The 15899-nt window shown below is 42.8% G+C and overlaps 1 protein-coding gene across 3 annotated transcripts in view; it reads right to left on the bottom strand.

Annotated features, from left to right (window-relative positions):
• Positions 1–2240, bottom strand: part of LOC146816606 (cysteine-rich venom protein-like) — a 304761-nt gene extending 302521 nt beyond the window's left edge. The window contains exon 1 of one of the 3 annotated variants that reach the window (XM_085610456.1): positions 2105–2240. The gene's annotated coding sequence lies outside the window, so the exon portion shown is untranslated. The remainder of the gene's footprint in view (positions 1–2104) is intronic. The other 2 variants (XM_085610466.1, XM_085610460.1) reach the window with 2 other exon arrangements.
• Positions 2241–15899: the final 13659 nt, after the last annotated feature.

Raw genomic sequence — 15899 nt, 5'->3', positions numbered from 1 at the left:
TACTGCAAAATTGAGGTGTGACCACGTTGCATTTTGCGCCGTTTCCTGTTGCGGGCACTAGGCCGACCTGCACAAGTGAGGCACCATTTTTCTCGTATGACTTTGGGGAACGCGGGGTGGATGGAAATTTGTGAATCCACGCAGTTTCCAGAACTTTCCATCATAGAAATGTGGGGAAAATGTGTTTTTTTTGACAATTTTTTAGGTTTGCAAGGGATTCTGGGTAACAGAACCTGGTGGGAGGCAGTCAAGTCACCCCATCCTGGATTCCCCTGGGTGTCTATTTTTCAAAAATGTATAGGTTTGCTAGGTTTCCCTAGGTGCCAGGAGAGCTAGGGTTAAAAAACTACAGCTAGGCACTTTGCCAAAAAAGGGTCATTTTTCACTACAAAATTGAGGTGTGACCATGTTGCGTTTTGTGCCGTTTCCTGTCGCGGGCACTAGGCCGACCCACACAAGTGAGGTGCCATTTTTCTCGGAACACTTTGGGGAATGCGGGGTGGGTGGAAATTTGAGGATCCACGCAGATTCCAGAACTTTCCACCAGAGAAATGTGGGGAAAATGTGGTTTTTTGGCAATTCTTTAGGTTTGCAAGGGATTCTGGGTAACAGAACCTGGTGGGAGGCAGTCAAGTCACCCCATCCTGGATTCCCCTGGGTGTCTAGTTTTCAAAAATGTATAGGTTTGCTAGGTTTCCCTAGGTGCCAGGAGAGCTAGGGTTAAAAAACTACAGCTAGGCACTTTGCTAAAAAAGGGTAATTTTGCACTGTGAAAATGTGGTGTGTTCACGTTGGGTTTTGAGCCATTTCCTGTCGTGGGCACTACGTCTACCCCTACAAGTGAGGTACCATTTTTATCGGGAGACTTAGAGTAATTCAGATTTGTAAAGGAACTGTTATTACCTATTGACTTTCGATGCATTTCTGCCTTCCAAATGAAAGACATTGTGTAAAAAAGAAGTCATTCTAAAAAATGACTGATAATTCTGATGCTAGTATGAGTATTCCCAAATTCAGAAATGTGCAAATATCTACTGTTTCTAAACTCTATATTTTGTTCCCATTTCAGAAATACATAGGTGTCTTTCATACCGATTTTTCCATGTACACATTCTTACACAATAATTGCTTTATACCCGGTACATAATAAAAAAACATTGCAAGTTGCTGCTCAGTTTTTGGCTCTGGGTTCGTCGGGTTCTTGGTGAACCTACAAGTCCCATATATCCCCACAACCAGTAATGTCCAGCAGATGTAACGGTATATTGCTTTCAAAGAGCTGTCATAATTAGAAGAAGTTACAGGTGAAAACGTTGACACAAAAGGCGCTTTTTTTTAACAAATTTTCAATTTATCCTATATTTAACTGTTAGTTTCTATAAAGAAACCTTGATGGAGCTACACAAATGACCCCTTGCTGAATTCAGAATTTTGCCTACTTCTCTAAAATGTATAGCTTTCCAGGATCCATTATTGCTTTTTTACCCATTTCTACCATTAACTGGAAGGAGGTCAAAAGCACAAAAAATAGCAAAAATAGGCTATGTCCCAGAAAAATGCCAAAACTGTGTAAAAAATTTTGGGTTTCTGACAAAAGTCTGGTCTCCCCTAAAATCTGGGGAAATGGTGATTTCAGCCCCACAAACCCTTTTTTGATAACACTTGCAGGGAAAAACCCAGATGTTTTCATTTGCAGCCCGTTTTTCCCATTTTCCCCAAAAAAACCTAAATGTTGCTGTATTTTGCCTCATTTCTGTGACCCCTCCAGGGGAATCCACAAACCCTGAGTACCCTCAGAATCCCCATGATGTTGGAAGAAAAGGACGCAAATTTGGCGTGGATACCTTATGTGGTCAAAAAGTTACTGGGGCCTCAGCGCGCACCACCCCAAATAGCCAAAAAAGGGCGTGGCACAGGAGGGGAAAAGGCCTGGCAGCGAAGGGGTTAAAAGCAGTGACCCACTTATCTGGCAACATAAAGTAAAAATATTGTCATCTGCATAATACATGATCTGCTTTGCATCAGACATAGAGTACATTTAAAAAAAACTTGCAAGGGTTAATGCACAAAAAATTAAAAGTACAAATTATTATTTCAGACTTACCTTATCAGGCAGCTGCTTCTGTCTTAGTCAGCTAGTTGATGGCCTCGATGTTGGTTGATGTGTGCTTTGTGCTTCTCTGGACTTGCTCCTGCCACCTTCAATTCAGACCTGCTGCTGGTTCAGAGGAGCTAAAAGTGAAAGCTCGACTCTGTGCAGCATGTATCATGTGACGCCACCTCACAGGGTCATGAGTTAAGTCTCATGACTCTGTGACACAAGGAAATGTGTGTGTGTTTATTATTTTTTTAATGAGTGTATGTAAACTTATTACAATAATGCTGGAAATCATTATTGTAATAACGAAAAATAAAAAAAACCCTACCTTTCCCAACTCGTCATAGAGATGGGTGGGTCAGTTATGCTTGACCCCACACCATCCAGTGACGACTGGTGAAAGGGAGGGGGTGAGGCAGGGCAGTGTGGTCGAGTAATGCAGCCTCTGGCTTATACAGTACCCGCCCGAGGCTGCTTTGGAATTGTCACCTTACTGGCGTCATCAGTGGGCAGGGCCGCGGGCCCTAACTGGGCTGTCAACATAACTACCGGGCTGACACCATGTCCGCCCGGTAGATCTAAAGTTTCCTTTTGTGACACATGCGCAGAGCGCATGTGTCACAAAGTTGCCCCACACACCTGCATTAATTCGGGGCTTGCCCTGCTGCCTGGCCTGCGGGATGCAATGACGTTGGAGTCTGACTCAGAGCGTCGCAGACAGACAGCAGCAGCAGGACTTCAACTCGGGCTCAGCTTCACGACACTGCAGGCAGGCTGGGCAGTGTAGTCCCGCGCGGCGCGCGCGCACCGTTCCGCTTTCGATTTAAAATGATAAGTAACATTGCTGTTACTTATCATTTTAAATCTAAATGGTGCGTGGCTGCCGAGCGAGGCGACGGGCAGGAGGCGGTCATGAAAGGGAGGGCGCCGCCAGTAACAGAAAACCGCCGCTGCTGCACTATACTCTGCATCACTCCACTCTACTTCACTCTACACCACGCCAATGAACTCTACAAACACAACTCCACTATGCACCACTGCACTCTTTGCCACTGCACTCTACACCCCTCCAATGCGCACCACTTCACTCTAAGCCACTCTACTCTACAACACTGTACTCTATGCCACTGCACCCATGAACTCTATTCTTTACCACTCTATTCTACGCAAGTGCACTCTAGGCCACTCTAATCTACTCTGCGCTACTCTACTCTCCACCACTGTACTTTACTGTGCACCACTCCACTCTAAAACAATCTACTCTGTGTCACTACACTCTGCCCCTCTCAACTCTACTCTGATTCACTCCATTCTACTGGGACACCAACCCAGTTCCAAGGTCGACAGGTTGCAGTCTCTGTGGTGCAGCATGGCTAAAAAGTAGAGCCACGTCACAACACTATTTTTCTTTATGTGAAGTCTTGCTGGATAGCAGCCTGAGCTGCTGAGCCACATGTCTAAAAAAACTTTAACAGTGCCAATAGATCTTACATAGGCAAAACCTATTGACTTTGCCAGTGCTTGGTCTATGCTGTCTTCCCTTAGATTTAATCTGCAGGGCATGTGGCCTGCACTGTTGGCGTTATTTAAAGTTTGACAGAGCAGGAGCGGCAGAGTTCCTGGCCTTCCAAAAATGCAATTCTCCTGCTCTATTTAACTTTGGGGGAAGTGTTGGATGTACACCAGCAAAGCCTCAGCTACCTCTGATGGCCAAATCCATTGACTCGATGGACGGCCTGCCTGCCTGCCGAAGGCTGTCAGGGTGGTGCAAGGCCCACTGTAACCTATGTGTAGTGTGGGCAACCCTTATTCATTTTATCTTCCCCGGGACTGCGTGGAAAACTCCATGCACATATTTTCTGTTTCCTTTTTTAGGTCGAGCATTCAAGACCTCTTGTATATACTTTAGTATATATACCTTATTAGGTCGAGCATTTGAGATTCTTTTGTATATACTTTAGAATATACTTTAGTATATAAAGTATACATTTGTATGTGTATGTACTTTGTGGGCTCTGGAGATCAGTCCTAGGAATTGTCTGCTTCCTCTTAGAGACTTTTTTTTCTGTTCAACCGCCTCTATTTAACTGTCTTGATAGCAAACGACCAGCAGAGGTCAGTAAAATACCAGAATTGATTTCTGCTGAGAGACTTTCTTTTTTCATTTTTCAGGCAACTGCCTTTATTTAACTTATTTAATAGAAAACAACCAGCAGAGGTCAGTAAAGTAGCAGAATCACTTCGCTAGATTCCAGTCCATAGAAATTGTCTTCCATAAGCACCCGTAGACAATAACATTTTTCTCAAATATTGTATTTTCAGTGATTTGACCACTGAAGGCCCTGCTTTTATATTAAAAACAAAGCTTTGGACTATACCATTGCCCGCTGAAAGGCAATATTTCTCTCCATGTGTTCCCATACCTGGCGTGTCACGCAGTTTGGTGCTTACTGTCCCTCCATGTTAAAGAACAGTAGGTGTTTGAGCACCCAGGCTAGTATGCTGCATAGCTAAATACATATAAGGTCCTAAAGGCGAGACCGATTGCATTGCAAATGCTTGTTTTTTATATATGTATACATCAAAGTCAACAGGATTCCTACATGTAACTCAAAAGTAAATACAGTAAACTGTTGAGCAAATAACCCCCGTATAAGAACAATTACACATACAAAAAGTAAACAAAACCATACAGACTCATACAGACTCATATAACATTCACAATCAAACACATCTGGATAAAGGGGAGACAATAGGTTGCAGGGTCTCCACGACCATGTAGGATGAATATGTTCAACAGGATCTGAGCAATCTAGGTCGACGCACTTTTCGGTGGCATGTAAAAGGTAGTAAGGCCACCTTCCTCAGGACCTTTCCAGATACCAAGAGAATCACAATACACCCAGTGGATACCTAAAAAGTATATAAGTAGCGTATATTACGAGCCCATACAGAAAAACATTCGAATTGATTGGACCTTAATGATGGACAAACATATAGGGTCACTTAAATGACTATCGAAGAAGACCAAAGCCAGAAAACCACACCCTGTGAGATTCACACAACCAAAGCATATATCTCCCCATACTTACCGTGGGAGGTATTGTGAAGAGGTGAGAAACATAATTTATTAAAGAAGAGAAAGGAACACAAAAGAAGAGGGGTGCACCAACCACCTATAACTCATAATATAGATCCAAGAATACCTCAGACAAAGAGAATGAGAGAAGAAACCACAGTGAAGTTCCCCTATATCAATCAATATGTGCCACTTCTCAATGTGTGATGCATACTAAGGGATACTTACAAGCTATAATAATATAAATGTAGTTTCAGTGGAGATGGCCACTATGCTGCTGTCAAGATCTGCAGCAGTATCCTTTAATAATAATACTTAGTCTGTCAGGAGGAGAAATATAAGAACACCATAAATGGTGAAGAATTGAATAAATGGCAAAAATAATATCAGTATTTTATTTATTTATTTATTTCATTTGTAAAGTGCTTGGTTACACCAAAGGTGTGTCCCCACACTGAGACATCAGATCGTGTTGTGAGAAGTTATGTCCTCACTTGCTAACCTAGCAGGGGGTATTGCTCTACCTGTTAATTGCCATTAGTCTGTTTCGGCAAACAGCCAGGTTTTCAATTGCATGCAGAATCTGCTTTCACATGACTCTATTCTTAGGGCCATCGATAGGGTATTCCATTTCTTTGCTGCAAGGTATCTGAAGGAGCGGGTCCCCATTCTTGCTCTGTGAATCCTAGGTACCGTCACTAGGACTTTGCCCATGGATCTTAAATTTCGTCCTGGGGTGTATTGGGTTAGCAGTGGTTGAAGGTACCTTGGTCTGCTCTGTGTAAGAATGCGATGACAGTGGCACATTGCCTTAAACGTAACTCTTTTGTCTATTGGCAGCCAGTGTAGTCCTACCAATGCTTTCTTTGAGTTAGTTCTTTTTGGTAGATTAAGTACCAACCGCGCCACCGTGTTTTGTACTCTTTGTAGTTTGGCCAATCCTTTCCTTGTAGCTCCAAGCTATAACACATTCCCATAGTCCAATTGGGAGGTTATTACTGTGTGCACTATTGTTTTCCTTGCAGTAGCAGGGAGCAGATCAAGGATCTTTCTAAGTATTTTCATGGCCCCATAGCATTTACCAGCCACTTTCCGGATCTGGTTGTCGAAAGTCAGCTTGTCATCAAACCATATTCCAAGGTTTTTTACTTCTGCTTTTATGGTGGGTAATTGGCCGACGACCAGATGGTTGGTGACTTGCCCACAATCATTACCTCCTTTTTTACTCCCATTTAGTTTGAGGCAGTAGTTAGACATCCATTCTGCCACCTCTACTAAACATTTGGAGAAACGGATAGCAGCTTGATCCTTAATTTGAGACAACAGCACAATCAGCTGCGTGTCGTCTGCATAGGACACGATCAACACATTATGTTGTTCCACTTGTTCTACCAGTGGCCCCACATAAAGATTGAATAGAGTGGGGCTTAAGCTTGAGCCCTGTGGGACTCCCTGGGATAAGGGAAATCTCTTTGATAAGTGTGTTTGTTGTGATGCCTGAAAGCTTTTTCCGGAGAGGAACGATGTCAGCCATTGCAGTGCACCTCGTTTGATGCCACAAGCTTCGAGTCTTTGGAGGAGTAGCTTGTGAGATACGGTGTCAAATGCCACACTAAGGTCCAACAGGATTAGTGCGGCTGTTTATCTCTCATCTGCATGCTTTCTCAGTGCTTCTTTGGCCAGAAGCAGTGCTGGCTCTGTTGAGTGGGCCCTTCTATAACCTGACTGGGAGGGGTGTAGCAGGTTGTTCATGTTCATGTGCTCTGTCAGTTGTTTATTCGCAACGTTTTCAGCGATTTTAGCTACAAAGGGGAGTATTGAGATTGGCCGTAGGTTTTCTAACATAGTGCTCTCTATTGACAGTTTCTTTTTCAGTTGCCTGACAATGGCCTGTTTCCATTTGGTGGGAACCACCCCCTTCTGGAAGGAGCGAGAGATAAGCTCTGAAATATAAGGCAATGATGGTGTCACTAAATAAAAGACCTAATTATATACACACCTAATTCAGTAAAGTGGAAGGACTGAATGATTTTGATCATTGAAACAGCAAAAGAAGTCATGGCTGTTTTGAGCCAAGAAATAGTAGCATTGGAAGACAAATTGAATGCTTCCACTGGACTTGAAGAAGCTAAAGCGAGACTGGATAAGATAAGTACTGACATGAAAGACTTTGAGACTTATCTGATGAATAAAAAATCTGCAAAATTGAAAAGGGACATCAGGTGGTATACCCAAAAGAAAGCATAACCATACCTGAATTTGTCCTAATATCATGATTGGAACCAAGGTACAAATCACCAAGGTTATACCAAAAACTATAGAAGAAAAATCATCAATTTCAAGACCCTATAGCGGTAGACAAATGGCCCACTATTCTTTCCCTGGCCAGTCTCCTTTTTTATCGAGAGGCTAATACAGAGGGAGGAACAAACGATGGGCAGAAGACAGGGGGGAGAAACAACAGATTGCCCCACAACATCATCAACCACATTTGAAGACTTGCACCCAACAATACTGGCAATAGAAGGAATGGCCAACTGCCGTGACACCATCTTGAAAGTCACCTTACCAATTTTCAATCCCTCCTCTGTAGACCTCACTAGTGACGAACATGCTGTCCTTAGTCAAGGCCTTTCATTTGTTTTCAGTACTCGCTTGATTCCTTTAAATTGCTTTAAGACCTGGTCAGGCTAAAGCAATTCTTCTTGAACAGACCCATGGATCACAATCAAGAAAATCAATCGAAATGCAAACCCCCTCTTTGTTTACACCGACCTTGGACATGGTAGGCCCTGAGGTCAGCATCTTTGAACAAACTGTAATCATAGAGATATCTCGTATTGTCAAACATCCTTGTAACACACAATGCAATCTATCACAAAAGAAAACCTGGCTCTAAACAAGATTAAACACAGCAACTGTCTTATTGTCAAACCTTGTGACAAAGGTGGGGGCATAGTTATTATGAACAAAGCTGATTATAATAACAAGATCTTGGAAATGTTGGCAGTCCCTGAATATCATAAAATAATCACACCCTAGAGAGCTGGCAAAACTGAATACCCACATCCAAGAAATGACTCACAGAGCTCTAGACTATGAACTTATTTGACAAGAAGAGTATACTTTCCTAAACAAACCATGCCCCACAGTTCCAGCTTTATACGGGGTCCCCAAGATGCACAAAAGTGTGGATGATCCTCCGTTATGCCCCATCATTTCCACCATTGGCTCTAGCTCAGAGCCCATTTCCAAATATGTTGATTCTTATTTATGCCCTTATGCCTCCTATATCCATGACACAGGCGATACTATAAACAAAATTGAAGGCATGCCATATAACCCCAATGTGGACATACTGGTAATGCTTCACATTGAGGCGTTGTACACCAACATCCCTCAGTGTCAAGCGTTACAGGCAGTGGCGTCTCTTCATCAACAATCCCCAGGTGCTAGACCTGATGGCTTCATTTTGGAGTGTTTGGAAATAGTTCTTATGAATAACTTCTTTGATTTCAATAGACTTGTTTATCAACAAGTCAAGGGCACCAGTATGGGGGCTTCCTGTGCGCCGAGCATAGAAAACAGCTACATGGGTGAATGGGAGTTGAAAAATGTCTTCAATGAAACAGCTCCCCTTTATGAAAAGGTTTGTACATGGAAGTGCTTCATCGGTTACATTTTTTTTATTTGGAAAGCTGATGTTGCCATACTGCATGAGTATATCCTTTGGCTTAATACCAGCGACAGCAATTTAAAGTTCACTGCTAAATTTAGCTTGGATCAGGTTGAATTCTTGGACATCCTGATCTTTTGATCAAACAACACATTACAAGTCAGTCTATTTAGAAAGCCCACAGCTAAGAACACCATACTACAATATCAAAGCTTTCACCCCACCTGCCAGAAAGATTCAATCCCAATTGGGGAATTTCTGTGTGTGCTTCGTAATTGTACTTATATGGATAACTTTCAAAAACATGGAGATGCATTAAAGAAATGACTGCTAGCCCGTCATTATCCACATCGGTTAGAAAGACATTCATTCAAAAGAGCCAAATATTACGATTGTGATGCCCTATTACAAGGTACTCACCGCACACTGCAAGAACAAGTGACATGTGTCATCAATCACTCTCGATTAAATTACAAAATCAAGAATGTCATTCGCAAGAATTTGAAGATTCTGAATACCAACAAAAATGAACCACAACTACGTCCACCGTTGGTGGCGTATAGGAGAAATCGCAACTTGTGAAATATATTGGTGCACACAAGACCTCAATTGCCTAATACACAGTATCAGACCACTATCACAGTATTACCCTTAGTGCTAGGTAATCACAAATGTGTGTAATGCCACTCTTGTAATACGGCTTTAGTCACGGATTCTCTGACATATAAAAGCAAAAATATAAAGCTGAGAGACCTTTCTAACTGCAGGAGCCATAACATCATATATATACTATTGTGCCCATGTGGTTTAGCCTACATTGGAGAGACGGGGCGTGAATTCCGTATGAGATTCAGTGAGTACAAATCTGCCATCAGGACGCGCAAGTTAATGGCCCCAGTAGGTCAGCATTTTTTAGATAAGCAACACTCTGATAAGGATCTGAGGTGGTGTATTTCGGAGAAAGTGCAGTGTCAGGGAGGCTTGCCGGTATAAATTAATGGTAAAAGAAGGGAAACGTTCTGGATTTTCAACTTGAACAGTGTAAAGGAAGGACTTAATGAAGATATTGTTTGGAATGTCACCAACACTCTGTAATTTAGTTTTTAACAATCTTTAATCGGTCATTACTTCATACCCCATACACTTTGTGGGACCCCACTTCTTTTTGCCACATTTGTGGTTCTTCTCGTTGGAACCTTATATATTTGGATTTCCTTTTATGTGTTGTAAAATTAGTGGTTAAGGCCGTTGTTATAACCATCCTTTTTGGCAACCTTTTTTGTCTTATTGTTTGGTTATCGAACATAGTGACAGATGTGTTTTGTCATCCCACATTGTGGTGGTGGCAATCCCTCCTTCTGGCACCTATTAGAGATAATATCATTACTATATTATGACTAGAATATTTTTACCCTGTGTTAAATTATATCTTTCTTGGTCTCAATTTATAATCCCCTTGAATCACGAGTTTTTTAGCCCACTTGCAGATCGCGCCCATGTTTTGCCTTTCTGACTCATGTCAGTTCCAGTAGTTCACGTGATATCTATTTGTCCACGCGTAATGATGTGGCGGTCTCTTGTTACAGCTTCTTGATAACCTGTTATCGTCATCTACCCGGCTGGGTATATTGATGGTTCATGATAATCTTACACCCTCCTTGTGAGGCTACCAAACATAGTGACAGTCTTGCTTAGTTTGTAATTCCACATTGCGGAGGTGGTAATCCCTCTTTACGCCATATATTAAATAAATCAGTTATCACCACATTATGATTATGATTGCCATTATCTCCTGGCACATTATATTTTTCTCGGTCTCATCTCAATACTACCATTAAATGCGAGCAAATTAGTTCACTCTAAGATGGCGGCCTTGTCTCGCACTTTGGTCTTACTTGAGTTTCAGTGTACCTCACGTGACGACTAATTGGCCACGTGTCATGACCAGGCAGTCTCTATTTATACCTTCTCGTTGGCATTCACCGGCATCTACTCGGCTGGGTATAAGATGGTCCATGCACTTCCTTACACCACTTCGACCTGGTAAGCCATTTTGCATGCATAACTTCTCGCAGGTATAATCACAGCTCAGTTTGTATGACTTTTTATTCTTAGCCGGCATCAGTCCTGTAGTCTTCTTGGGGAGTGTAGCTTTAGTTTCTCTGCGTGGGGAACGGTTTCCACCTGGTAGTTTCAGGCTGCCATTTACCTGATAGCTAACTTGTATAGATCCAATAATCACGGCTTAAAAATTATTTTTTGTAATTTCCTGTGGTACTTGACACAGTCGAATGGACTGAACTCTATCAAGTGGAAGCTCGCTGTACGAATTTGGGATTACGAACTGTATAACCGTACTTTGGTGTGCTGCTGTGCTTATTGGATCAATTCAATGTTTTGGACTACATTGTAGTCACAAAGCAAATTATAATACTGGTGATGGATAAGTATTGAGCACTGTATCAGCACCCATTACTAGTTTATTTGTGTGTTATAAGCCAATTTCTACGACACATGTACATTTGATGATGTGCAGATCAATATAGCACATCCATCTTTTGCTTTATGGACTCATAGCTAACTTGTATATCAAGCTTTTCTCTGCTTTCCGTCTGTGCATATCAACAGTTACTATAAAGATGTGAACTAGTCAACCTTTACATTATAGGGTCGAGTTAACATACAGGTCTTTCTGATATGCTATTCTACTGCACAGAGTGTACTTGTCAAGTTTTATTGTATCTGGTTTCTCATTTTACAAAGTCTTTTTCTTTATAGAGTCATTCTGGCATTTGCCTGTAGGAGAAAGTCTTTGTAAATATAACATTTGAAGAGTTGTCCGGTTCAGTGTAACTCTTGGAAATAAACACACCTAAATAGGCGTTCCGCTTTACTGAATTAGGTGTGTATATAATTGGGTCTTTTATTTAGTAACACCATCGTTTCCCCTCCTAATAGGGATTAATGCAGTTTTATTTTCCTTTATAAAACTGAGCACCGTTGTGATATATCTGGTAATCACGATTCTCTGCCTACGGGACACAATATATTAGTGTTCTAGGTAAGGCACAATCAGTCCTCCCTACTGATAATATGTTTGCCTTTTATTCAATTATTCACCATTTACGGTTTTCTTGTATTTCTCCTCCTGACAGACTATGTATTATTATTAAAGGATACTGCTGCACATCTTCACAGCAGCATAGTGGCCATCTCCACTGAAACTACATTTATATTAATATAACTTGTAAGTATCCCTTAGTATGCATCACACATTGAGAAGTGGCACATATTGATTGATATAGGGGAGCTTCACTGCGGTTTCTTCTCTCATTCTCTTTGTCTGAGGTATTCTTGGCTCTATATTATGAGTTATAGGGGGTTGGTGCACCCCTCCTCTGTTGTGTTCCTTTCTCCTTTTTAATAAATTGTGTTTCTCACCTCTTTACAATACTTCCCATGGTAAGTATGGGGAGATATATTCCTTTGTTGTGTGAATCTCACAGGGTGTAGTTTTCTGGCTTTGGTCTTCTTCGATAGTCATTTAAGTGGCACTATATGTTTATCCCTCATTAAGGTCCAACCGATTCGAATGATTTTCAGTATGGGCTCATAATATATGTTATTTATATACTTTTTAGGTATCCCCTGGGTGTATTGTGATTCTCTTGGTATTTGGAAAGGTCCTGAGGAAGGTGGCCTTACTACCTTTTACATGCCACCGAAACGCGCGTCGACTTCAATTGTTCAGATCCTGTTGAACATATTCATCTGACATGGTTGTGGAGACCTTGCAATCTATTGTCTCCCCTTTATCTAGATGTGTTTGCTTGTGAATATTGTATGAGTCTGGATGGTTTTCTTTTCTTTTTGTATGTGTAATTGTTCTTATGCGAGGGTTATTTGCTCAACAGTGTACTGTATTTACTTTTGAGTTCCATGTAGGAATCTTGTTGACTTTTATGTATACATATATAAAAAAATGTTTTATAGAAAAAAGGAGAAAAAAAACAATGACATTTTTGATACATATATCTTCAATGTTAAAAAAGAAGTTAAATAAACAACTATGGTAAAATCAATTTTATTTTATTAGTCTTGTTGATATGACTACATTGTTGTTGAGCCTATGCTGAATTTAGTTCTACTTTGATGAAAGAAATATAGGTCGTGAGGACGTTTTTGATTGTATGTTTTGATTTTCCCCTCTTCTCCATGATCTCAAATTATTTTTCTGTAGAGGCGGTCCCCTTTCTTGCATAAACTCTTTTTGGAACCTTCAGGGATATTGAGAAGTCTCACATTATTATGCCTGGCCTGTATTTCAAGCCTCTCCAAATCCTCCTGTAACAGCTTATTCTGCGCTGCACAATATCTCTTGTGTTCTCAGCCAGGGCAGCAGCCAGAGACTTTACCTCACCTTCCAGGACTGAGGTACGTTGAGCAATGCCATTTAATTTTTCTTCGAGTGTCCCACATTTTTCTTGAATGCCCCTTTCATTACCTTCAGAGATCTTGAACTTTACCAGAATATTTTGTCTCAAGCTGAAAAGCAGCTTTTCAATGTGGTTTCCTGGGGGAGATTCCTATAGGGGCAGTTATCCAGCCCGGACCCATCGCCATTGGCCTGAATCAGTCTAGGACTCTGATAAAATGCCCCCCGAACCGTTAGGCCATCTTGAGTACCCTGGGTGTCACCTCCAGTTCCAGCCAGCTGGGAGAAACGATTTTCAAGCCTCAACGGTTCAACACTGGAGAGAGACTGAGTTGTCTTACTCCCTCATCCCTGCGCAGAAGCACCAACTTGCTCCATGATCTTAAAGTATGGCCTAAGAGAAGGGGGGAGCTTGGGGGGTAGACACACTTCCTTCGGCCCACACCTCTTGGTTTTCACAGCCTGTTTCGACACCTTTTTTACAGGGGATACTGCTAAGGTCTCTCTGACTGTCGGGTCTTCTACTCTCCTGCTTACTCCTTTCCTCTCCAGGGCAGGGCGTAAATGGTACCTGCTCCTCGACTGGGGAGCTTGTAACTCTATAGCTGGAGGGGAGTAAATAGTTTTGACACCGCCCTTAGAAGCCAGCACAGGGACTCCTCTGGCACACTCAGCCCTCAGCTCCTCTTTCACAGACCTCATAGGGCAGAGAGGTACCTAGGAAGGGGAATTGTTTTCCATACACCCCTGCTGTACCTTAGCCCCACTTATATGTTATGATATCCTCTCTTCAAGCACGCTCCGCACCAGACCTGGACTTCCTCTCAATCCGGAGCTACTTGCTGATGAATCGCTGCGGTCATTGCTCTGTCTGTCCTCCGGGTGTGGGTGTCCTGTGCTGACTCTGCAGCAGCCAAACCAGAACCCGGCCAATGCCAATGCTGAGTGGGAACTCCACAGCAAGGTCGCCGTCCAGTACCAGTTCCCCTGATGACTGGCGGTGGAATCTAAGCCCATACGTGCATCATAGGCCCACCCAGTGAGGTAGACTTGTTATTAATTCAAGTTTATCATTTATACAGCAAAATAATAGATTATCACTTCATAGCTTTTGGCTAGTGGATCCCCTTGTTCCTTTACTTGGGAGCCCCCGCGAAGGGTGTCAGCCAGTCGCCATGTTCCCCTTTCCGTATACTGCATCAAGATGTTGCAGCTTCTAAAATCTGAACCTGTAAAAAAACTGCTGATGGCAACTGATGTTCTCTGCCTACATGAAACATAGTCACTCACCCCACAAATAATTACTGGTTTCCAAGAGGTGCATCAGACGGCAAGAAAGAATAACATCTTTAGGAGGCCATCAGGTGAACTATCAATTTATGTGAATCTCATTTTGAAATTAACAGTAATAGAAACACTGAATCAAGACGAGATGCTCCAAGCGATTGCATTGGAAAGAACTATCACAACAACCCGCCGAATCAGGATTCTCCCGATCAACATCTATTTCAATAGTCCTGGCATTTCATGTGTGAAAAGGCTATGTGAACTAATTGAAAACTTGGATCAAATCCTTTTGAATCATGTAAACCATGATATAATACTCTGTGGGGACTTTACCACACTGAAGACCAGTCTGGGCAAGAGGAGCAGGACGAAGGAAGACTAGCAATCCCTGTGACATGCAGACGGCGCATTAAAGTGCAACCACTCCCACTGCTGGAGGCAGGTCCACAGGACACAAGTGGAGAAGATCAGTCAGTCCAGGGCCAGCATGCAGCACAGCACATAGCACAGTCTCCAGTTCAGGAATTTCATCAAGGCGCAGGGCACGGCTGTCCACCAGCACTGCTGCCGTAGGCGAAGGCACAGTGTTTGCAGGGCTTGAAGGCAACATGCTAAAAGTCCAGCGCCTGCAAGCAATGACACTAAAGTCAACTCAGCGCCAGTTTGCTGCACATAACAACAACCTGACCCAGATGAGGGATGGTTTCATGGGCATGACAGGTGCACTAGAAGGACTGTGCACAGAGAGGAGGCGAGACAGGGCTGCCAGGCGCAAGCAGAGACAACGTCTCCGCAGCCGGATGGACATTTACACCAAAGCTGTGAACCTCCTGTCCACTGCCACGTCACTGCTGGTATGTCGCAGTGTTAGCATGCAGCATGAAATGGCTCACTGCTGCCAGGATGTGGCCAAGGACCTGGTGCAGGTCACCCATGCCGTAGACCAGTTGCGGGCAGCAGCCACATGTGGCACAGGACCCCTGAGCTCACTGGAGAGTGAGAACCAGTCCAGCAGGAGACGCATCACTCCACCTATTCCCCAGGACAGACAGCGGAGAGCGTGGCAGGGGAGAACAGCCGATGACTCAGGGGAGGACAGTGTGCACCCAGAGCAAGGGGCAACAGGCTGTGCCCACAGGAGGTGAGGTGTCATGAGTGGCACATGGCAATGGGTGAGGCAACACATTGCGACATACTTGCACTGTGTGTTTAACATGTGCAAGCAATTGGGACTCACATTATGTGCACGTCAGGCTGTGTGACGGATATGTTCCTGCACCCAAGGAAATAAAAAACAAAACTTGGCACCAATCTGTGCCATTGT

The sequence above is a fragment of the Triturus cristatus genome, chromosome 6, assembly GCF_964204655.1.
Source record: "Triturus cristatus chromosome 6, aTriCri1.1, whole genome shotgun sequence".
Lineage (NCBI taxonomy): Eukaryota > Metazoa > Chordata > Amphibia > Caudata > Salamandridae > Triturus > Triturus cristatus.
This window is presented reverse-complemented; position numbering and strand designations above follow the sequence as displayed.